Below are 23,653 nucleotides of genomic sequence, written 5' to 3'. Positions count from 1 at the left end.
AACATTTTTTGGCTACTTTTATATGGTTCCAGGTCTTCGTACTTGCCTTTAAAGTATTCATATCGATGTTTCCTTGCTAGCTTATAATTTAAAGCTTGGCTCAGCGACAACCGTCGAGCATGCTAGCTACTTTCGCCGCCACCGAGTTCTTTGTAGCAAGAAGTCAGTTCCAGTTAAAAGTTTTATTTATAACCTTTCGGCGCCTACCGTCTACGCCAAGAGCCAGTACCATGCGAATTTATTCCACTGTTCGCGTTCAGGAGAACATACGATATATCGGAAGTCGCTCGGCGCTATTGCAAGAGGGACTTCTATTAACCGGTTGTTTTTCGCGAGCGCGCCGACTGATCGATTGCGCAGCCTTGGGCTCAGCGGTGCCGCTGTGTACTTGAGGGTGGCCTCTCGTTTTCCCCTTCAGGTCGTCTCTATGCGTCAACGGAAATAATGCTTAGCCGAGGCTTTTTTCTGCCGTGCTTCGCTTGTCTGCTGAAGGCGATAGGAGACAATAATGTTTCTTAATTTTAACGAGATTATTTTGGTTAGAGTGCGTTGACATCATTTGATAATCAGTGCGGCCAGTTACAAAGCACCCTCCAAAGCGAGTGTGATGAGAAGCATGTTATAGGCCAATGCTAAGTGAGCGGCACGCTGCCAGCACAGGGCACGTCGCTGCTAGTAACTTGTCACTTGCATGGGTGCAAATAATTCTTGCGTAGTTTTGGAAAGCTCTAGCGAGTCACAAGGAATGCACACCACACACGAAGGAGGCCTACTGCTTATTTTCGGAGGGAACATGGATATACATGTAGGTACAGCAAGTTGTCAGATGATGCTCATCAACGGGCGGTGTCGCTACTTAGCATCCACGCCTTTGTACACGGAAGAAATACAACAAAAAGAAAGAAAAGAAGTAAAGAAAATATAGAAACGACGCCAATTCAGCCCCCTCGACCATAGTATTACGGTTCAGCTTGATATTCTCCTTTAGACTTTTTTTTTTTTTTGTTGTTGTTTCAACACAAAGAGCAGGATGAACCGATCTGCGCAGCAGAAATGCGTGCACAATTGCATGTCTTACGTCGCCATCATGTGTGGCGAATTTCATTTCTATCGCCACTGAAGCAGCTGTGGTCATGCATCGATGCATTAGCATTAGGAATTACCGAGTGTCCCGAAGGCGGTAAATGTCTGCCGACGGCGTCTATGTGATTCCTCCACAGACCAAGCATTTGGCAAATGTCGTCTCGGGGAATTTCTTCTCGCCACCTGCAAATCGTGACAGATGGCTAGAATCACGTGAAGATTTCAATAACAGTCTCTAGGCTTGTAGAGGCGAGCCGGGACAGGCCGGTATAAAAGTTACTCAGAAAAAAAGTGATTGAAAAAAAAACGAATAAAAGAGGCGATTACTGACATAAATAGAATAAGAGGCAGGAGTACAATCAGTATTGCTAAAAAGTCGTAATTCAAACAGTAACTTGATGAATGAACGCAAATGAATTAACGTTGACAATAGATTCACGAGTTAACGAGTAGAAGAAGTGTAGAGGAAATGAAATGTTGTACTTTCTCCGTATTATCAGGATTGAGCGGCACCAAATTTCTTTCTTTGGCGCAGTCACTTCGTTTACGCATAGGATTTATATTATTCTTCCCTTTTTTCTTTACTGCGCACGCCCAATTTGTCTTTTCTCGAATGAAAGCTTCACGTTTTCAAGCTCATCCATGTTTATATCCTGTTAATGGTTATTCACCACTAGAACAGTCCCGAGGAAATCGCACGTCGCGTGAGACGAAAATGCTCGGTTTTATTTTCTTGGTCCAGAGTACATCATGGTTATATGCACAACGTATCCGCTCCGTAGCTTTCTCTGTTTCTTTCTCACTCATTTACTCACTCGTCAAATGAATCATTTAATCGATCGATTGGTATTGTTACGTGAAGCTCAATCTATTTACACTGTATTTACAAGATTACAACTAGCATAGCAGCGAGCAGCACCACAGCAAAACAGTCCCACTTCTTCATCATCTATCTTGCCGCGAGACAGGGAGGGGGGGGGGGGGGGACCACTTCGTCTTCGTCTTCGCGTAACATGACCCCCGGCGGTGCAAGCGCTGTCCCGGCGCTAAACTGCCAAAGGGATGATTTGGTGTGGCTTAAGCCGCGAAGCATGTGTACAATGTCAGTAGCGGGCCGAAACGAGGAGGATGCAGACAGAACAGGAGCAAGTTCGTACTTCACATCGGTGACATGACGCACCGCACGATAAGGGCCACTGTAGGGGGACAAAAGTTTCTCCGAGAGGCCAACGCGGCGAGCAGGAGACCATAGAACTAAGGACCCAGGGTCATAAGATACGTGGCGATGTCGCATATCGTAGGCAGACTTCTGGGAAGTCTGAGAGGCGAGGAGCCGACGACGGGCTACTTGGCGTGCTTCAATGGCTTGAGCAACGGCGTCTCGTGCTTAGGTGGTTATGAGGCGGCCAGCAGGCGGGATCAGCGTGTCCAAAGGTAAGGAGGGGTTCCTGCCAAAGAGCAGCAAGAAGGGTGAATAACCCATCGTGTCGTGCTTGGAATAATTATGGCAGTGCGAGGTTCCAGTCGTGATGATCAGGCGAGACATACATAGCTAACATGTCAGTGAGTATCCGGTTGAAACGCTCGGTAAGGCCGTTGTTTGCGGAGGCTACGTGGTCGTGAGCTTATGCTTCGTAGAACATGAACGGAGGATGTCTTCGATAACTCGTGACAAACAGTAGCGACCGCGGTCGGTGATTAATTGGCGAGGAGCGCCATGATGGAGAATGACTCTGTGTAAAAGAAAATCAGCGACATCCGTAGCGCAGCTCGAGGGTAAAGCTAGGTGTGATGGCGTAGCGTGTCGCGTAATCGGTTGCCACTGCGATTCATTTATGACCAGACTTTGACGTCGGAAATGGGCCAAGAAGGTCAAGCCCAACACGATAAAACGGTTCCAGGGGCACGTCAGTAGGTTGGAGAAGGCCAGCTGGTGGCGTCGATGGTTTCTTTCTACGCTGACACATGTCACAGGCTGCGATGTAGCGCCGGATGCTGTGGTATAGTCCAGGCAAAAAAAAAAAAAAAGAAAGCGAAGCCATTTTCGGTCGTAAGTGCGAGACAAACCGAGGTGACCAGCTGTGGGCAGGTCGTGAAGTTCTTCAATAATAGACGAGCGGAGCTGTTTGGGAATCACCAATGGAATTGGAGAACCGTTATTATGAAAGTTACGGTGGTAGAGGACATCATCCTGTACAACAAAATGTTGGATAGAAGGATCCGATCTTCCAGATGTCATGCCTGAAATGAGTGGTCTTAAAGAGGGGTCACTGCGCTGTTCATTTCCTGTGTTGACGAGATTGGAGAGGGCGAATATGTAGAGGATGGCCTCTGTGTTACCAAGATCAGGGGGCTCTACAGGATATCGAGACAAACAGTCAGCATCTTAATGAAGGCGCCCCGACTTGTAAACCCCGTTGTACGAGTATTCTTGAAGGCGAAGTGCCCAACGAGCAAGGCGGCCAGAGGGATCTCTAAAGGATGACAACCAACAAAGCGCGTGATGATCAGTTACAACTGAGAAAGACCGGCCGAATAAGTAAGGCCCGAATTTAGCGACAGCCCATACAAGGGCGAGATACTCGCGCTCAGTAATCGAATAATTGCGTTCGGCGTTAGAGAGAAGACGGCTAGCATAGGCGATGACACGGTCTTCGCCGTGGTGTTGTTGGGCCAGCACTGCACCGATCCCATATCCGCAGGCGTCTGTTCGAACTTCACTAGGAGCTGAGGGATCGAAATGAGCTAATACCGGGGGAGACGCCAGTAATCTGATATACGCTTTGCAAATGCGCCTTGCTGGTCAGGTCACCACGCGAAAACGGTGTCGGTCTTAAGTAGGTCGGTGAGAGGACGAGCGACACGGGCAAAATCTTCGATAAAGCGGCGAAAGTAGGAGCAGAGGCCAACAAAGATGCGCACATCCTTCGAAGACTGGGGACGCGGAAAGTCTTTGACGGCTTGAATTTTAGCCGGATCAGGTCGTACTCCGGAGGCGTCAACGATGTGTCCGATAATGGTGAGTCGGCGGTGATCAAATTGGCATTTTGATGAATTGAGCTAGAGGCTGGCTGTACGGAACACGGTGAGAATATTGGTGAGGCGTTCAAGGTGGGTAGAAAAGGTCGGCGAGAAAACGACGACGTCGTCGAGGTAGCAGAGACAGGTTGCCCATTTAAATCTGCGAAGAAGGGGGTCCATCATTCCTTCAAAGGTCGCCGGTGCATTGCAAAGACCGACCGGCATGACTTTAAATTGGTGTAAGCCGTCTGGCGTGAAAAAGGCTGTTTTTTTACGGTCTTGCTCGTCAGCAGCAATCTGCCAATACCCGGACCGTAAATCGATGGAATAAAAGTATTTAGCTCCATGGAGGCAACCTAAGGCATCATCGATTCTGAGAAGAGGGTACACGTCTTTTTTAGTGATGCTGTTGAGACGGTGGTAATCCACACAGAAGCGCCAGCTGCCGTCTTTCTTTTTAACCAGAACTATTGGGGACGCCCACGGGCTCGTCGAAGGTTCGGTGATGTTTTGTGCGAGCATCTTATCAACCTCCTTTTGGATCACTTGGCGTTCAGCACCTCATACGTGATAAGGACGGCGATGAAGGAGTGGCGCCGCCGGTGTGTATGCGATGCTGCACAACAGCGGTTCGGGTCAAAGGGCGCTGATCAAAATAAAAAATGTCTCTGAAAGAGGCCAGCAGATGAAAAAGTGCTTGAGCTTGGGGAGGAGGAAGATCTGTAGCGATCATCTTAGCATAGTCTTGGAGGCTGGAAACATCACAGATTGAGCAGTCAGAAGAGGACGGTAAACCGGCGGTCACGACAGAATGATGACATTCGTTTATAAAACATAGAGTGCCGAGCAAGATACCTCGAGGGAGAGGCTGGACATGGGACGCAATGTTCAGAACAGGGAGGCATGTTTGGTTTGCGGTCATAGTGACGACGGTATGAGCAAGAGCAACACTTCGTTTGAGGGTAGAGTTCATCGGGAATAGTGGGTACAGAGCAGAAGGTGACGTAAGTTGCGGCTTCAGATGGCAGGCGGACAATACTACAAAACGGTGCACAATAGGAGAGGGTAGGTTAAGCTAGCAGTGCTGTAGCACAGTCTATGATGGCTGCATGGTAAGAAAGAAAGTCAAGCCCAAGAATGACGTCGTGAGGGCAGTGCTGCAGAACAGTGAACAATACCGTAGTGTAGCGGCCAGATATCGTTACGCGAGCAGAGCACAGGCCTACGACCTTTGACGTTGCGCCATCTGCGACACGCACAACCTGTACAGGGGCTGGGGTCAGCACTTTTCGCAAGCGACAACGCAGTTCAGGGCTCATGACAGAAACTTGCGCACCGGTATCAATCAGGGCTTAAACAGCTACTCCATCGACGAGCACAGTGAGCAAGTTACGGCGCACACGAAGTGCTAAACGAGGATTTGTGATCGTGATCCCTTCTGCAGCATCACCTCTAGACGCTGAAGCACCTAGTTTTGTTTGGTTTGTGGTTGGTTTGTGAGGTTTAACGTCCCAAAGCGACTCAGGCTATGAGAGACGCCGTAGTGGAGGACTCCGGAAATTTCGACCAACTGGGGTTCTTTAACGTGCGCTGACATCGCACAGCACACGAGCGCCTTGCTTTTCCCCTCCATCGAAAAGCGGCCGCCGTGGCCGGGATTCGATCCCGCGTCCTCGGGAACAGTGGTCGAGCACCTTAACCACTGCGCCACCCCGGCGGGGTGCACCTAGTTTTCCGTCGTGGAGCGGCCATAGGTTCTGGGAGAGGAAAATCAACGGCGTTGGGGCGACCGGGACTGACCGCGGTGTGGGGAGGGCGATCGGTTCAGTCGGGAAGGTTCAGGCTTAACAGCAGTGCTTGAATGGTCGTAACGAGGTGAGAAGGGACGAGCGGTCATCGTAGATAAAAGAGGGTGGAAGGTGGGACCTTTGTGGCTGGGACCATCCATTTCAGCAATAACGGGCGATATGGCCGACGCAGGAGCAAGCGAAACAAATAGGCCGGATATCAGATGTGCGCCATTTGTCTGGATTACGTCGCCGCGGGGCGACATAGGCAGGTCGGTCAGGATACACGGTGCAAACGTCGGTGTCATAAGCAGGCCGACCACGATAAACGGCGTGAAAGTCGGCGGCAGTGGGTGGGCTGATGGCAGCAATGGAGTTGAAACCCAAGGCGGCATTACAGGAATGTCCGGGTGATGGCAGGCGACGCAATGTGGCGGCAAGATAGCTGGAGAGATGGCCTTGAGTTCGCGGCGAACAATACGCGGGTCACATTGTCGGTCGATGTGGGCAGGTGTTGGGGCGGCAAATCTTGACACGAAGATGTCGTAGCAGTATTAGGAAGGCGTGCAAATGACGGTGCGATGCGATGGCTTTTGGCTTCTTCAAAACGGCGGCATTTTTTGATAATATTATCAACTGCGTGGCACTCTATGTAAACGAGCAAGCTGAATGCATCGTCTGCAATGCCCTTCAAGACATGACCAACCTTTTTAGACTCCGACATGTTGGGATCCGCTCTGTGGCAAAGAGCGAGCGCATCCTGAATATAGGCCACATACGATTCAGTAGATGCTTGGAGATGAGTCTTAAGGGTTCTCTGGACGTCAAGCTCTCGGCCAAGGGGTTTTGCAAAGAGTTCACGGAGCTTCTCTTTGCAAGCATCCCAACTTGTCAACTGGTTTTCGTGGGTCTCGTACTAAGATAGCGCAGTGCCCTCGAGGTAAAAAACAGCATTGGCTAGCATGAGGGTGGAGTCCCAGCGATTATATTTGCTTACATGTTCATACTTGCGCATCCATTTCTCTACGTCAGCAGTGTCCGTACCAGTAAAGCATCCAGGATCCCGCGTGTGGGTTAGGATGACCGGCGGGAAGGCCTCCGGTGGTGTGGGAATGGTATCCTGGGGCATCGTTGGCTAGGAAATCAGGCGGTCGCTGCGGAGTTCCGTCGTGCGGAGGTTGAAGCCGGGATCAACGGCCGCACCTTCACCAAGATGTTACGTGAAGGCTCAATCTATTTACAGTATATTTACAAGATTACAACTCGCATAGCAGCGAGCAGTAGCACAGCAAAACAGTCCCACTTTTTCGCCATCTATCTTGCCGCGAGACAAGGGGGGGGGGGGGGGGGGAGACCACTTCGTCTCCGTCTTCGCGTAACAGTATATCACACACACACAAAAAAAATTCAGTAGCTAATTTATTCGAAGGAAATGTGACGCTTTCAGAATGACCATTCACGATTTAAGCCCAGGAACGAAGGCCATCCTTGAGGAGCACCTTCTTCGGGAGGTAAATGTGGTGGTCTTGGAAAGGCCAGCAGCGAAGCTGCAGCAACTAACGCTGCGTCAAGATACCTGTGTGCCTTTAACTGCTTCGGCCACAGCACCACTTAAAAACCTAGAAAGCGCCGGTGGAAATTTTGATCGCTTCAAATGCTGCCGAAGGTAACCTGCAGCGCATCTCTCGCGTATGAGAGCGGGCACACGTGTACAGACCAGGCTGCTTCATTTGCGCTCTCCTATCTCGATCGCACTCAGTGCGACACGCACGATTATAGGTTAGCGCTGAATGCCTTGCGGCATTACCTTGAGAAATTTTCCGTGATGCGCGTGTACTAGGCCCGCATACGAAATGTCGTTAGAAGAGATCCTTGTGTTTTAGGTTCATGTTTAATCAGCGTCGCTGTCCTTTGAAATCTGTTAGGTACTTATTTTGCGTCCTTGAAGCTGGTAAATAGGGCATAAAAAGGAAATAAGTAAGCATTATTCAACGCTTTCAACCGGTTGTTTCAAACGGTTTCAAACGGTTGTTTTTCAAACGGTTTCAAACGGTTGTTTTTCAAACGGTTGTTTGAAAAATGAGAAGTGGTGGTGGTGGTGGCAAAACTTTAATATTTAACAGATACAGGATAGCCGTCAGCTTATGCGCCTAGACGGCGGCCTGTAGTGGTTGAACCCGGGCGGTCGTGATTAAAGAATTTTGGAAGCGCTGTTGCAGAGTTGAATACAACGACGTGCAGGTGGTATGGTGAACGGCAGCCCTGTTACTACGTATTTGAAAGTCTGTTCATGGTACATAGAATAAATTCTACACTGTCCACGCTAAAAAAATAAGACTAACGTGGCACAACGAAAACAGAAATGCAAATTTTTACATTTCTTTCTTTCGCGACGTTTGACGTTCAGAATGCATTAAAAAGATACAGGGACACCGTAGGAACAGAATACAGAGACCACTAACGCAAAGTTAGTTCGCCAAAGTCACTGTGATTCAAAGATACGAATATTGCGAATGAAAAACCACGTTCATTTAAGAGACCTTCAACGGAACCAGGTCTCACATACAAAGAGAAAGAAAAATGCTAGGCTAGGGCTATTGAAAAACAAGCGAATGACTTTCCTGCGGATGGGTGAGGGAACGAGCAGAAAAAGACAGACAAAAACTAACACCAATGCATCAATAAGAAAAAGCAAATTTTTGCGCTTAGAAGGAAGGAAAAGCACTTGCTGCTTTGCGGACCAACTGTATACCGCTGCACTTCACACGAGACGTTCCAAGACGGTAAAGGGTGCAGCTTATTAAAAAAAATAGCTCCGTGTCGCCAGCCCCCCCCCCCTCCTATAGTCGCAAGCTCAAAACTGAAATTTTAGAGGACCAGGCGGCTGTTTTTTAGGAGCAGCACGGGTAATGCACATCGATGAAAAAGACAGACACTTAGCTGAGAAACATCTGCTTTGTACGGTGCAGCATTATCACTTAGACAGGACCACATGCGCAATAAGTACCAGAATATTCATAAGTGCTGCTAATAATCTTGGATGTTTTTTGTGCGTCTTTCGAAACATATGCGTGATTCGGTTTATACGTTATCTGAGGCTCCAGTCGTCATAGCGCGCAGGAACCGAATGGATCAGGGAAATCGGTGGTCTGCGTTCTTAATGAATTATTTTCGCCGACGAAAACTAAGGACAGCGCTGCCTCTTCTGCAGAGGAGGATTACTGCTGTTTAAATGCAGGGTCTAACGTAGCCTGAATGATCCATTACTTTTTCTTCATCTTTGTTTTCGTATCTGCTTATCCTGATGACTGTTTCGCTTGCCGAATGAGTTGGTTCTATCTTGTTGAAACAGTTAAGAAAACCAGATTAATTTTCTTAGTAATACGCATCAAAGAACGCGTCAAATGCTATCATGTGGGCGCACGGACCCGCGTTAGGACGCGCTTACAAAATACCGGAGGAGAGCCGAGGTTGGATGCGCTGAAGCGATCGTTATGATTCGTTAACATGCTATAGACGGTCACATGCAATTACATATTATTTTTTTTTTTTTTGGAAATGAAGCCGAGAAGTGAAAGGGCCCCTACTCACGAGTGCGTCTTCTTTTACCACACAGGAGTCGTCTCAGAGTAATTCTACAGAAGCTCCCGAAGCCCTTTCGTCCACCAGTGAAAGAGCCTGGAACTCCTCCCTGCGAAAGAGTTGTTCTTTCTTGCTTCGCACCTCAGTTCAGTAGAAAGCAGATAAATACCAAAGCCTCTTGACTGCACACTTTTAGCCTTGCAAAGTCGGCACAAGAGGATGAACGTGGCAATGTATGCTCGTGGATGACACCATATCCCTCACACAATTAGTGGCTTCTTGAACGGGCAGCGTTTGCAAAGCCACAACAGAAGACTAGTGTGTACTGTTTCATAGCTTTAGTAGCCTCTTGCAGTTTTTGTCACACACACCGTGTGTACAGCTTCTTGGAAGAGTAGCTTTCAAGGGTTCTTCGGCGAACAGCTTTATCAACTCACACTTCGTTTTCCTGGTCACTTAGGTCACTCTAGATGGAGAACGTTGCCGAGGTCATAAGCTGCTTTTGTCGATGTTAGCGATGAGGTGGATGAGTCAGACGTCTACAAAGTGTCCGAAATACGTTTCCTGTCATACAGCGTTGAAAGTCGGTTGATGCGTACCCGAATAAGATCCACAAAATATAATTGTAACAACAGCACAAGGTCAGTACACCCAGACCTGTACACCAGTACACACCACCACACTCGAACTCGCACAAGATTATATCCAAAGTCACGAAGGGTTGGTTGTAAAAGAAGACGAAACCGGAACGGCCTGAAAGATCCAAGACTGCGCGCGTGCAACAAAGCCAGCGAGATGCCCGAACGCGACTGGATCACGGCGGCGGTGGAGGCAAGGGCGCGCGGAGTCCGCGAGACCCGGCAACCTCTTTCTCCACTTTCCGGTCGCCTTCGAAAGCGGTGGCGGCCCCTGCAAGCCGACGGGGTGCGTTACGCAAGCCACCTCCGCCCGACGACTGCGGGCCGTGAGAGAGACGAGGAAAGGGGCGATGATGGGCAGCCAATTTTCCATCTCGGACACGTAACTCTTTCGGCAGCAACACCCATCACAAAGCCTACGGACATCTTATATTGATATCGTTCGTCATGTGAAAAATAAAAAAAATTGTGTGCGCATGCACATGTAACATTCGGTGTGCGAGAGCTGCCAAATTGTATTTCGACCGATTACTCACAGTTGTTCCATATAGGTCGCTCTTGTTGGTCTCCTCTCTAGATATGGCGCATACCCGACAAGGCGGATTGACCATGTTGTTGTTAATGATCTCCGGAAGCGTGGCACATACCATAGAAAAAGAAGAGAGAGAGAGAGGGGGGGGGGGGGGGGGACGGTGAACTTGCCGAGGTGTATTCTGTCGAGGCTACCATCGTGTTCATTTATACTGCTACCATTTTTTCTTCTAAGCTCCGCCTGAATTGGGAGAAGGACCTACCCTTTCAGCACGCCGCTATCTACGCTGTGTAGGCATTATGTTACCATGCTTGCAGTGCATCTAATCTATTAATCACATGGGTGGTCGGCGTTGTTCGCAAGGACAGCAGTGCACAGGTAGCTCATAAACAGAGCCGCAAAGTATGGCCGCAAAATTGGCGTGTATATAAAGTGGTGCTGAATAGCCGGAATGAATTTCCGCGCGACAAAAGATGTGCCTAATAATCGGCTGAAATTTTAATGAAATATACCGTACTTATTCCATTCTGAGCACCTCTGTTTTTTATGATCTCGACGTCGAAAATAAGGGTGTGCTTAAGTCGAAAAATCAATTCTACGAAGCCAGTTTCACAGAAGAATGCGCATATTTCACAACAGGAGTAAAATGAAAGACGTTCCATACCTCTTCCCTTCCTCAGGGGCGATCATGTGAAGAATGCTTGGCTGCGCATAACTAAATTAAATGTAAACAGTATTAAGCTATTCTTTACTGTTCAGACGGCAGCATTTAACAAGTGCACATGCTGCTATCGCGCTAGTTAACGCCGAATTTTCCTTTGTGGTCTACGTACTCGCTTATGTTTCTATTTAAATAAGGAATAAAGCTGTCTCGAACTTACGACTAGTCATGTTGACATAAACAGACTGCTAACGCAATAGTTGCCGGGGAAAAAAATAATTGGATTCTTTGAGTAGACCTCAGTTTCATCCCTTGCAGCTACGTCATAATAAGGCCGGATCTGCGCGTCCGTCGCTTCGATTATTTTGGGGCACCTCTTATCTCCTTCACTGATGCAGCGAGCTGTGAAGGTGAACATCGCACGTGTTTTCTCTTAGCTAATGAGAGACGTCAGTTTACAAAATATTTGTGCGATGTTTAGCAACAAAATAAGACGGCCTTCGAGGCACACCTGTGCTGCTGCGCCGCTTCATTTGAACAGCTTTGCCCAGCGCAAACAAAATAGCCTTGAGGTGGAAGATGACGCAGGAAAGTCATTGTTTCTTGCCGCTTGATTTAGCCCTTCGCTGTTGGATGCAGACGCTATGGTCCAGTGAACGGTAATTAAGAGGTTTGGCTTCTTGTCGAAGCTGCATTAGAACAGTTGTCGTAATGGGCCCCCAAGTGCAGTAACCGCACGTGACTCGTCAATTAATTGGTTACCAGCCTTGAGCATCAAGCTTGGTCACGATGACCATTTTTCGTGCAGTATTGTCGCGCGCGCACACACACACACACACACACACACACACACACACACGCACACACACACACACACACACACACACACACACACACACACACACACACGCACACGCACACACGCACACACGCACACGCACACACGCACACGCACACACACACACGCACACACACACACACACACATATATATATATATATATATATATATATATATATGTGAAGGAAAGAAGCCAACAGTCGGCGAGGCCAAGGAAAGCGTTGGGGATGGTACTTTATGTCTTTTTTTTTTTAATGTTTACTTGGATAATCACAGAGATTAGTAATGTAATTTCTTTAGGGGAAAGATAATTAAACACAAAGTAGAAGAAAAAACAACGTGCCGATGGTGGGAACCGAACCCACGACCTCCGAATAACGCGTCCGGTGCTCTTCCAACTGAGCTACATCGGCCGCTGTCCCCCCTGCTACTTTCTTGGGTATTTATGTTGTCTGCATATGAACCTTGAGAGTGTTCACCAGCGCCACCCTCAGCCAAGGCGGCGGACGTGGAACGTCCTTTGTTACCGCCAGCGTCACGTAGAACGTGATCAAGAGCGAGGGCGAAAGCTGTATATATATGTATGTTTCTTTAAATGAAGCGTACCCTTCGCTCTCTCTCTCTCTCTCTCTCTCTCTCTATATATATATATATATATATATATACTTGTTTTGTTGGACACATATACAGGCCCCCTACGAGTATCAGTGTCCTTCTCTCGTTCTTAACTCCTTTTTGTCACAGTACGGCCTTGTTTGTCACGAAATGCTAGTCGTGGGGCAAAATTTTGGCATGGGAAAAAAGAAAACCGACTCTGGAAATGACGCTGCGGATACATAATTCAGCTATTTTTATTTTGGAAGCAAACTGGAATTTTAAATCAGTATTACATAGTAAGTCACGTGATAAACATAGTAACGTTTTCGAACTTTTGCATATGCCTGGCTTTTCTCGTCCATTTTCTGAAGCAATAGTGTTTAAACACATCTGGCCAAAAGAATTTTGCACACCTTATGTTCCTGTGAAAGATCTGCGAAGTCGCGATCGTTTTTTCGTGCTTATAGAGTGCGTACAAGCTATCGCAAGCGTCTTCGAAAACATTACGTTCCCTCTGTTCTTAACTGGTCACCCAACGAAATATTTTCTGCTAATTCCGTAAAAATAGTGAAAGATTGTCTTGTGAAATTAAGATGTTAGTTCCAGTACACAGCTTTGTTTCTTGTTTTTACATGCTTTCTCACCTGGTGTGTGTATTTTTTCGTTGGCTATTTTTGAATCTATTTTCTCCTTTTATTGTTTTGTTTTAATAACTTTTTTTTTTTCAACATGTCTGCTCGGTGCATGGCTTATATGCTGTGTTCTGTCGGGCACTGCCATTCAAGCCTTCGGAGCCTTTGGCAGGCCTGCATTTGTACTAGAAAAAGGAAATAATAATAATAATAATAATAATAATAATAATAATAATAATAATAATAATAATAATAATAATAATAATAATAATAATAATAATAATAATAATAATAATAATAATAATAATAATAATAATAATAATAATAATAATAATAATAATAATAATATATTATTATTATTATTATTATTATTATTATTAATATTATTATTATTATTATTATTATTATTATTATTATTATTATTATTATTATTATTATTATTATTATTATTATTATTATTATTATTATTAAAGAATCTCTTTATTAGGAAAGCACAGGTAATCCATGAGATAAAAGAACATGGTTTTTGTTTCACAGTTCCTGAAGCACGAAAGTGGTCGCGCATTTTATCAGTGGGAATGTTTACGCTCGCCTGCTCTTCCATCGAGACCAGCCAATGAAAGGAACCGCACCATCGAACGAGTGGCGGAATGACGTTTTTCCTCACCACGTTGCGCAGTTGTTATCCCTACCTTCCGAAGGGGCGTCATGTGCTATTCGAACCGGTTGCCATCTGCACTAGTAAGCAGTGCCAATATGTGCCAACCTGGCGAAGGCGTATGCGGTGAATGCGGCCCTTATACATGGGTGCTGACACTTGAAACCTTCACGTGAGCAAAAAGCTTTTTTAAGCACTAAAGTACTTAAACTTCTACTGTTAAAAATATAGGTGAACGTCCTCCGAGAACTGCGTAAAACCTAGGTCGAGCATGATGAAGAAATCATCGAAAAACCTTCACACATTTCCGTCGTGATCGCTTCCACCACGTAGGAATTATTGTCGCCTATACGAGATTCCAACCAACGCCTGCGTAAAGACAGCAGCTTAGTTTGCCGATGATTTACACTGATCGGCCATAGCCAATTGTTTCCCTTACCGCCCATTCAGTCATAGCAGAAGGCTCTCGAGCTGCGTGATTTAATGATAACCTTTCAAGATGCGCGTTGGATGTCGTCATTTTCATCATCTCTCATCTGGCCCTACTGCGTTTCGGAAAATTAGTTTTGAGGAAAGGAAAGGCGTGGCACGTATTTGTTTCACTCCTAGGTGGCCACTTCAACCGCACCGTCAGGAAATGAAGGCACACTTGCCAAAGAAGATAGCTAGTACTGGTCCAGAAGGAATTTTATAAGAACCGGTTTATCTGCTGTAGCCAATCATGAACAGAAAATGGTGTTTTTCTCAATTCTTCCAAATGCACAGAGAGCAAAAGTGAGTTCTTTCTCGTGATGCAATACCAGGATCGCCATGCGTGACATACGAGGGATGGAGAGAAAAAGAAGAAAGCCCTGCCAAGTGAGCATGCCGCACAGCTCTGCCTGAAACGCACGGTTTGGAAGGAAGGCACGCTTGCCACGAGGTACGCGACACGGCGAGGACATGGCTACGCCCAATGACGCAGAGGCCGTGCGTTTTGTTCGTCGACGACGCCCACGCGAGGGCTCGGTGTGAGGAAGAACTTCTGTCTCCGGCACACAAGTGTTGCGTGCCCGACGTCAATGCGTTCCGCACCGAGCTATGGCTGCGGTAACACAAAAGGATCGTCGTCGAGTCAGGCGCGGTCTTCCAGGGTGCATGTGCGACGTGCACGCACCGTGCATGGAGCGACAAAAGCAGATGACACTACAGGCTGCTCCACACAGGTCGCCGATACCTTGTTCGCTGCCTACGAGCTTGTGTTGGGAAGAAAATAAGAAATATAATTTCTTAGTTCTTCTGGAATTAAAGAGGAGCCGTCCCGTAATTATTGGGCGACACGGCAATTATTTCGTCATGTTTAATTGTTTTGCGAGCACACGTGTGGCATATGGGACCCAGAGAAACACTCACCCTTTGTGGTTTTGACCAGCTGATCAGTGGCGCGAATTATGTGGCTTTTGTCTCAGTGCAACATCAAAAAGCACTTTACAGCCGATTAGTGCGATTGGCGCCAGAATGCTTTAGCATGAGGGCTCTGAACATATGAGATATCGTTAGACCACGTTCTAGATTTTCTATCCAGCCTCGCCATTGTCAGTGTTGTGAGCGAAAAATCACTGCCATGGCTCACGGCCATAGGTGGTAGTCGGTAAGTGACAATGGCAGAACACTTATTCTTTGATTAGTTATGTGAAGCAACGACACCAAGTGAGATCAGAAAGTCGGAAGGAGCTGCCAACTAGAGTAGCTTATTTCAGTTGGGAATAAGAATCAACCTTCCAGTACCCATGCCGAGCCAGGCACGCTATACTCCTAGACCATATATTCTAGGCACTATAGTCTCGGTTAAAGCGGGGCTTTTATCTATTTCAGGTAGTCGCTTAAGACCGCGATAACTGAATAAGGTTGTAGCTTAGGACTGTGTGCTGATAAGAATGTGTGAGATATTAGAGGCATGCGTTAAGGGATTGGTAGTCAAGCAAGCAGAGACTATATAGGTATGTACGTGAACAAAAAACCTTGAAGACGGAGCTTAACCGGCTCTCATAAATTTCGGTTTGAGGAATTGTTTTTTTAGTCAGAGCTACTCAGGCTAATGAGGGGCACCGTAGTGTATAAGGGCTCCGGAGAGCACAGTGGCCTTCCGCCTCCCCCGAAAAGTGGCCACTGCGGATAGGGTTTGATCCTGCGCCCACTATGGGAGCGATTTTTGTTGCGAACTGAGGTCAATCCCACCAATTACAATTTAAGTTCCTGCTTGAAAATTGTTTCTCTGCATCTTTTGCATTTCCTTGAAACCATTTGGAGGTGAAATTTGATCAAGCGCTTTATTGAGTGCCATCAAAAATAGGTTTCAAAGAAGCCGCGCGTTCGAACTTAGACTCGAGCTGCCGCGTGCTCTTACCTTGTAAACGGTTGCACGAAACCAACGTTTATAATCTATAAACGTTGGCACGAAACAGCTCAAACGTTCGAACTTGTGCTTGCGCGTGCGAGCACTCGCGTCCTCTCGCGTTTGGACTACATAGCGCACGAATAAATGTTTATAAACACGACGACTTCAAGATATCGGCACGAAGTAGGCAGTTTATAACACAGCCAAACGTTTTGTGGCGACTGAGTGGTTCGAAGCAGCGGCAAGAGAAGCTGATCTGTTTGTGTCCTCGCGGGTTCAAATTCCTATCGAGGTCAGAGGTACTGATTTTCTTGAAGGCTTTACATTGGCAGAGAGAGGCTGGTTCTTTGTTGACATTTAATTGTGTGGTGTACTATTCCGCTTGTGTTCACGTTTCACATATAATGCATGCATCATATGCTTGTGATAAAATTAGAACAAGAAGACAAAACTTAAAGCTATAAACGATAACCGTAGCAAAAAAAAAATGTGTATTTGTGAAACAGCTTTGCAATTTTGTTGGACAAAATAATAGGTCTTTAGGCATATCTCTTTTATTTTGCAAACCTCTTCTTCTTGACCAGTTGCTTGAGTGCCACGTTCCTTTCAAGCCGTCGGTCTGAAACAAAACAAAGCTCATCGGCCGTCCGGCCTCTTCTGAATGGAGACGGCGAGTACACGTCAGACGCGACAGAAAACGTAGAAACGCTCTCCCATTAAACACGCAAACCGGCACCGCGAGCGGAATGTCGAGACAAGACGTGCGGGCGTCATTAACACTGTCATTCTAAGGACAACGAGGACACGCTTCGCGTCTGTTCCTTTGTGCGACGTGCCCGTTACACGCCTGTTGCGTACGTCCGCTTACGCGGTCCGTTGTGCACGGCGGCTTTGTCACAGTGCGGGTCACGCCGTGTCGTGATGTCAGGGGTTCAAGGTTTGGGCGTTGCCATAAGCTTGTCTTCCCGTCCGGAGGAAGGGCGTCTGGTCATGGCCACCGCAGAATACCGGAAGGCGTTATCCTGAAACGCAGGGGTTAGTAATGGTGTTCATGGTAAATGGAGGGGCATTATATGCCATCTGTTGCTCATGTTGAAGACAGAAAGTTTATGAGTCGAATTTGTCGAATGCAGTGAGTACAGAGGCCATGAATGGTATGGCCCGCTATATACTCTGGTAGCACGGATCTGTATGCCGCCAGTGGCTCTAATGTCATACTTTCGTGTCATAGAGACGGAGCTACTGATCATTAATATCACAACACGTTGGTCGCCTTAGGCGCTGTTAACGGTTAAAAAAACACACACGCTCTCCTGTTTCGCCACTCGAAAAGAGCTCCAAATTAGTTCCCTGAAGCGCACCTCCCAAGAAATCGCTGCTACAGCTTCTGGAATGCTCAAACTTAAAAGCATCACTAGAGGCAATATAGAAAGATTAGGGTGTATCGCTGGTGGCTTGAAGATCGCATAACCGCATAACCGCTTATAGCGCCTTCGGTAACATAACGCGTTATCTGGAGCACTATGAATTGGAAATATGCCTTCGCATATTTTTTTCTGGCTTTCTTTGTTCATTGCCTCACGTGATCAAACCTGCAGCTGCATAAGAACAGACCCTGGATGCTGCAGTCATTGAACGTAAGTAATCAATCCGAGGGCTGAGCATTGTTCACATAACAAGAGTCTGCTTATTCTGAGGCTGTTTTAATTTCACGGATAGAGCGCAAGCTTTACTCAATGCAAAAATTGCAGACCGGCATACTGCCAGAGTTTGACCTTCAGCTCAACATCAATGTCAAACCTTCAAGTCAAGCCATGGCAATATAGGTGTTATATCGTTGTGTAGCCTACGCCGAGTAGAACAGCAGCAGAAGTCATATACCGTAGGACAGCTTATGTCGAGTACAATTGCATTGCACTAATTGCATGTACTAATTTATGGCCAGTAATTAGCTAATTGTGATGAGAGAGAGAGAGAGAAATTTAATGATAAGAAAGGTGGCGAGGTTGGCCGGTGGTAAACAGACCCTGGCCTGCTACTACACACTGGGGAAGGGGGGAAGAGGAAGTTAAAGGAGAATCAAGACGTGAATAAAATTTTAGTGGACGCTACAACGTCGTCATGTATTGTTAAAAAGACATCAGCGAGTCGAATAAAAAAAATGAATGCTAAACCAAGCAAAACCATGCTAAACCGAGCTGTCGTTTATCTAACTCGATCGAACCATGGTTAAACCACTGCTAATGTTTGTGCTCCAGGGCTACTCTCATTAGTTGCTCTGAAAACCTTGGAGATAGATGCAGGTTTCTTAACCGGCCTATATCCGTTGTTGGATGCAGACCTCATCATTATGCCTTATACATGACTCAGTAGGATGAAATCTCATTAAACGCTTCATAATTTCAACGTCAATACCTTCAACAATGATTGCGAACGAAGCTTAGCCGTTCCGAATATTCATGCGAGGTTGCTTGTGTAAGCTTCATAACCTATTCCCTATTCCTTCGCTACGTGAGAAATCATCATGCGCACTCATTTTCATATCAGCTTCCTAAACACCCATGGTTCTTCCAGCAGATTTCCTTTCCCGTTGCCAAACACTGCGGGTAAATTTCTTCATGGAGCATACGTCTGACCTCTTCGCAATTAATATGTCCCTCCGTCCGCGACGATAATCTGTCATGTGTTAACCATAGCCCGAAACCAATCGGCGTCCATGAACCAAAATTCCGAGCATGCCCCTGGCAGGCAGCATTTGGCTGCTTACATCGATTCCAGTCATGGAGATGACCACCTGCAACTGCCGCCTACAATAGGGACACTCGGGAGTAGTGCCGTACACAGCGTACACAGGCAAACAAAGGCTTTTCAGAGGAGTGGATTGTAGCCACCTGCTACATTCAGTTGAATCAATATACTGCGAAAGTACCAGTCGCCCCATTACGAGGGAAACACTGTGTTCCTCTGTGTACCGTCAAATAACTTCCTGCCGACAACCATCTGTCGCGATATAGTTGCATATATTAATGCGAAACTATTAGAAGCCCCGCTAGGAGAAAAATCCGGCGTCCCTCGAAAAGCATGAAAATTCCAAGCGTGCCTTAGGCAGACGGCAGTAGGCAGATGACATGCTCGGGCTGGCACTGATTAGTGGGCGAGGTCACATGTCACGACCGAATTTGCAAAAGCGCCCAACATGACCCGGGGACGTTAGAGATGAAGATTGAGCCCACCGGGGCCCTTCGATCCCGAAACAGACACGTTGCCCTTAAGTCATGCAGGCACGTTGGTACGGCTTGGGTAAAGTGGAGCTTTATATCTAAATCGTTCATGGCAGCCTACATTAAGTTCGTCGGTTCCTTTGGCAGATGGCTGATGAGATGGCCGGACACAGAACGGTCGGCAGCAGTAGCATGATTCAAAACTTTGGAAAGTAGCGTAACCTAAGTTGCGGAGTTATGCAGCGTAGAATGACAGCGCTTTACATTGGAACGTAATGGTGCTGCTTTCTCACACGTAAGCGGTGCCTCTGCCGAATTATATTCTACAGGTATAATGCAAACCTACGCAAATGAGTATTTTGACAGGCGCAAGCTTCTGCAAAACCCGCTTTACTATGGCAGTGCTAGCGGAGGATATGACCAGAAATAGGGAGTCTTACAAGTCGGATACGTGAAGAAGCAACCACAATACCGCTGCGCAATCGCACTTGCTGTTGTCGTAAAATTAATTCGCACAATAGAGGCGCGCTGGTGAAAGTCAAGGAGCTGTTCCCGCACATCGACCTTTGTAATCATCACCGCACTCAGCTTAAGATTGCCTGTTGGAAAATTTAAACCTCACGCAAAAATACTTTGAAATCTGATCTCATAATCCATAGACGGATGTCTGATGGCATGGCGCTACTGAATGGGATACTTGAAAGTGGTGAGATCGTGTATGTAGCACAGCATAGAAAGAAAGACCTCTTTAATGAAAATCGTGTATTGGTCAGTTGAGGTGAAATGTTATTCTTCAAGTAACTTGCTGATCGAGGTAGTATATTTAGGGTTACAGCTGAAACCTTCCCACTGCTAGCAGCGTTCTTCAATGCAATTTTACTGAGCATGAAGCTTCATAGAATGCAAAGAGTGACCGTTCATCTACGCTGTCAATAATTTTGGACCAGGACGGATGGCAACGAATGCGATCGCCGTTGAGCGCAGATTGATGCGCTGATATCATGGCCGGTGGCGCGTGTTCCTTTGCGGTTTGTTTCGCACGGGGCAACTGTAATGCTTTATGCGACCGCTTCCACCGATGCAAAAGACTTGCGGCACTCCACAATGCCGCGCCGACAGCAGGGAAGCTAACGAAAATACCATCTCATTCGCCTTAACGATAGTGGCGAGATTTTAGTGCCTCGAGGGCAGTTAGCCAAATAGAAGGTTTATTAACGCATTTTGATAGCAAAAGGTGGGTCAATGATTCCCTTTTCTCAGGTATTCCATGTAAAAGAAGAAAAGCACCAGGACTGTTCAAATGCGCCACTTGGCAACTCGGGAGGAATGAATGACCGACGACACAAGCACAAGCCCGCAAATATTTTGTCGAATATCGAAAAGATGTTTGTATAGAGATAAAATCATGTTACAAGGATTTATCCATGGATACACGGGGCTATTTCCGCATTGCTCATTACCTCGCATCTGTGCTGCTATCACATCTGCTTCGCCTTCATTGAGCGGGACCGATGATAAAGTGACATATGTTGCTATCGTGCTACGTAGACATAAAAATAAGCTTTCCACTTCAAATTAGCTGTTTTCCTTGGCCACTGTTACCGTTAAAAGGCAGAAGAACGGCGCGAAACAAACGAGGGCGAAGAAACACGCAAACACAGGACGGGCGCTGATCCTGTGCTGCCCGCAACACAGGACAGCGCCCGCCCTGTGTTTGCGTGTTTCTTCGTCCTCGTTTATCTCGCGCTGTTCGAAAATGGCCTACAAGGCGCTGTCCAAACGCGTCACTCCGCCACCGCACCGCGCGAAATGCTTCCAGCACAACGTGTTCCCAGGACCCTGGCATGCAGCTCACCATGAAAACAACGTCTAGTTGCAGGACAGAAGCAGTTGCGCCATTTTTTACATCACCCACTTCACAATCATAGTTTCGCGTTATATTCTTCCGAAGAGGAAGGTCTATCAAAACTATAAGCAGCTATACGAGAACGGGGATTCAGGTGCGGTCCAATACGCGTAATGAGTTTCTAAAGCTTCTTTTTCAAAAAAAAAAAAGAAAGAAAGAAAGTTGGGAATGGTGTGATTTTTTAAAATAAAAAAACATTCCTTATGAATAAAAGCTGTAATCTATTTACGAACACCCCTTCTTTTATGTCCCTCACACTGTACTACAAATACGGGGTGGACTGCGTTCACACTGACACCGCCGAAAGAAAACTTAGATCATTGTATAGATCAACAATGTTACCAATGTGAAATGGAGTTCTCAGTAATCACTGGAAAGTTAGAAAAAGCAGCGAACCTATATGACGGTTGCCTCCGCACTCTGGGGGAACTTCTACATGTCTGTAATTTTCCGCTTGGGGACTTCTAAGCTTGCAATTATGCTCTGTGTCCTGAATATAACTCGGATCGATAGTAATTTACGTGTACGTGTGTCTACTAATATCTTTTCTGCATGTGTGTGTTGTGAGAATAACCGGAATCTTGTTAACATCGCATAAAATCACAGGTGCGCTCAACGGCGCTGAAAGTTTATCCATGTTGCAGACAGGCGTTTCGCACATAGTGGCAACACTTCACTTTGCTCCAAATAGCTTATTCAGGCTTTACGCAGCGTATTTGTCTGAAAAACGTTCTTATGGAGCAAAATAAAAAGCCTGGCGTCCGCAGGGGATACGCAACGGCTCGAAACCTGGAGCAGTATTGCTATCGCAATAAAATAAAAAAAGAGTGATAATTATGACTGCTGCGCATCTAAGTCGTATAATGCTATGCCAGAAGTTGATGTGCTAGTTTTTGTGCTTAGCCTGTACCATACCAAACTAACTTGGAATTTCAAATCTACACTTGTAGCAATGTAACTTCGTATCTTTGGAACCTAATTATTGCTTCCCCCCTAATTGAAGCCTCAAAAGGAGAATAAGCAGAAGAGCCGCGGCACTCCAACTTCCAATGGCCTTGAACGAAGCCTTGGGCTTCATAGTGCATTGCACTGAGCTCGCAACCGTTGAAAGAAATCACACTCACATTGAACTGCAACTCAACATTTTACTTTATTTTAGAAACATTTTATCCACTGCTAAATAATATCGCCCTTGGTTGGTTCCAATGGTCAGCCTCTCCGTGTTTTCTTGTCTGTCGCCTAAGATGGCCTTTTTTTTTTTTGTAAGAGCACCATGGTAATAGTATAACGAGAAAGACTTAAAAAAACACTTGCGCATAAAACAGTTACGTGCGCAGAAACGTTTGCCATAACCACCTGTGGCAATGCTTCTTAGCTGCCTCCTCGGTTACATCTCCGCCCGCATTCTGAAGCTTAGTTGCCAATAAAAAGTTATAAAAATCCTATGATAGTGCTGACGACATGAGTATATGGGTGCTTAGTATTGGAGAACTGTGTAGAATATTTCTTGCTCCTTCGATGCTGGCGTTGTTCAAAGCGAAGCGCATAGGCCCCTGGCTGTATCACCACGGACACGACAGACGGGGCAGCAGAGGCCCCGGCTGACTGGCCGGTCTTCTCTTACGGCCTACTCGCCAAGTGTCTCTACAGCCAAGGATGAAAAAAAAAAAGAAAAAAAAAAGAAGTCGCAGCTATCTCTCCACGTCCAGATGTGGGTCACGACAGCGAGGGCGACGCTCCCTCGCTGAGAGCCGCACTGGCTCTTCATCGCACCATCCGTCTTCCTCTTCCTCTCTGTGCACTTGCTTTACCTCTCGCCTAGCGTCTACCACGTTAGCCTTCTTTCTTATTTAATTGGTCACATGCACTTTCGCCGCCCTCCTTGCAGAATGTCTGCCGTTAAACCCCCGGGATGAAAGTGAGAGGGGTTTTCGCTCGTGCTTTCTTTTATTTCGCACATTATAGCCCGAGGCTATTCAAACTCTCTCAAGATTTCTCGTCCTCCTTCCCTGCTTCTGTGTGAGCGAAGGGGCCCGCGCATGTGGCCGGCGACGGGACGGCTAAGGTGCCCGGTGATGGAGCCCTTCTGGACGGCAGCACAGGTGCCGTCGTTCTTTG

At 46.7% G+C, this 23,653-nt stretch overlaps 1 protein-coding gene across 1 annotated transcript in view; it reads left to right on the top strand.

The window, feature by feature from the left end:
* Nucleotides 1–2,211: 2,211 nt before the first annotated feature.
* Nucleotides 2,212–23,653, top strand: part of LOC146190265 (flavin-containing monooxygenase 5-like) — a 51,435-nt gene continuing 29,993 nt past the window's right edge. The window contains exon 1 of the mRNA XM_084600719.1: nucleotides 2,212–2,517. The gene's annotated coding sequence lies outside the window, so the exon portion shown is untranslated. The remainder of the gene's footprint in view (nucleotides 2,518–23,653) is intronic.

Source organism: Amblyomma maculatum, chromosome 4, assembly GCF_055883805.1.
Source record: "Amblyomma maculatum isolate TAMU_Amacu chromosome 4, ASM5588380v1, whole genome shotgun sequence".
NCBI lineage: Eukaryota > Metazoa > Arthropoda > Arachnida > Ixodida > Ixodidae > Amblyomma > Amblyomma maculatum.
Note: the sequence above shows the minus strand (reverse complement) of the source record. Positions and strands in the feature narration are given on the sequence as shown.